At 49.3% G+C, this 1079-nt stretch overlaps 1 protein-coding gene across 1 annotated transcript in view; it reads left to right on the top strand.

The window, feature by feature from the left end:
* KDM2B (lysine (K)-specific demethylase 2B) overlaps positions 1 to 1079 on the top strand; it is a 176172-nt gene that overhangs the window by 37241 nt on the left and 137852 nt on the right. The window lies entirely within an intron of this gene.

Below are 1079 nucleotides of genomic sequence, written 5' to 3'. Positions count from 1 at the left end.
ACCCACCTTGGCCTCCAAAAGTGCTGGGATTACAGGCATGAGCTACCACACTTGGCCAGGTCTGGGGTCATTTTTCAACTTTAGCATGTGGTCAAGATTCAGTATTTGGGGGATGGGAGAGGAACCCGGGCATTAGAATGAATTAGATTCAAATCCCAGCTCTGCCGCTTACCAGTTAGGTATTCCTGGTCGAGTTAGTTGTCCAAGCCTCAGCTTCTCCTCCGTTAAATGGGTTTAATTGAAGTACTGCTTCACAGAGCTGTGACCACGATGAACCTAACCAAGATAACGTATGTAGAGAACCCGTCTGTGCTGACACGCATAGTAAATGGTAATGGTTGTAATTGGTAGAAAGAGTCTGTCTGCTCTGGGGAGCTTGAGCCAGTTGCTTTATCTGTGGGCCTTGGTCTCCCCATTTGTAAAACAGAGACTTTTTTTTTTTTTTTGAGATGGAGTCTCGCTCTGTCGCCCAGACTGGAGTGCATGGCGCGATCTGTGCTCACTGCAACCTCTGCCTCCCACGTTCAAGCGATTCTCCCACCTCAGCCTCCTGAGTAGCTGGAACTACAGGCACCTGCCACTACGCCTGGCTAATTTTTGTGTTCTTAGTAGAGACGGGGTTTCACCATGTTGGCCAGGATGGTCTTGAACTCCAGACTTTGTGATCCGCCCGCCTTGGCCTCCCAAAGTGCTGGGATTACAGGCATGAACCACCACGCCCGGCCAACAGAGACTATCTCACCTTGCTTTTCCAGGGTTGCTGTGAAATTTAGATCTTGAACCCAAAAGATAGAAATCCCAAGTTCTCTTACAAATGTAAGGAGTTACTTTTTTTTTTTTTTTTTTTTTTGAGACAGAGTCTTGCTCTGTGGGCCAGGCTGGAGTGCAGTGGCCAGATCTCAGCTCACTGCAAGCTCTGCCTCCCGGGTTTACGTCATTCTCCTGCCTCAGCCTCCTGAGTAGCTGGGACTACAGGCGCCTGCCACCACGCCCGGCTAGTTTTTTGTATTTTTTTTAGTAGAGACGGGGTTTCACCATGTTAGCCAGGATGGTCTCGATCTCCTGACCTCGTGATCCGC

This window comes from Mandrillus leucophaeus, unplaced genomic scaffold (genome assembly GCF_000951045.1).
Source record: "Mandrillus leucophaeus isolate KB7577 unplaced genomic scaffold, Mleu.le_1.0 Scaffold7, whole genome shotgun sequence".
In the NCBI taxonomy this organism is placed as follows: domain Eukaryota; kingdom Metazoa; phylum Chordata; class Mammalia; order Primates; family Cercopithecidae; genus Mandrillus; species Mandrillus leucophaeus.
This window is presented reverse-complemented; position numbering and strand designations above follow the sequence as displayed.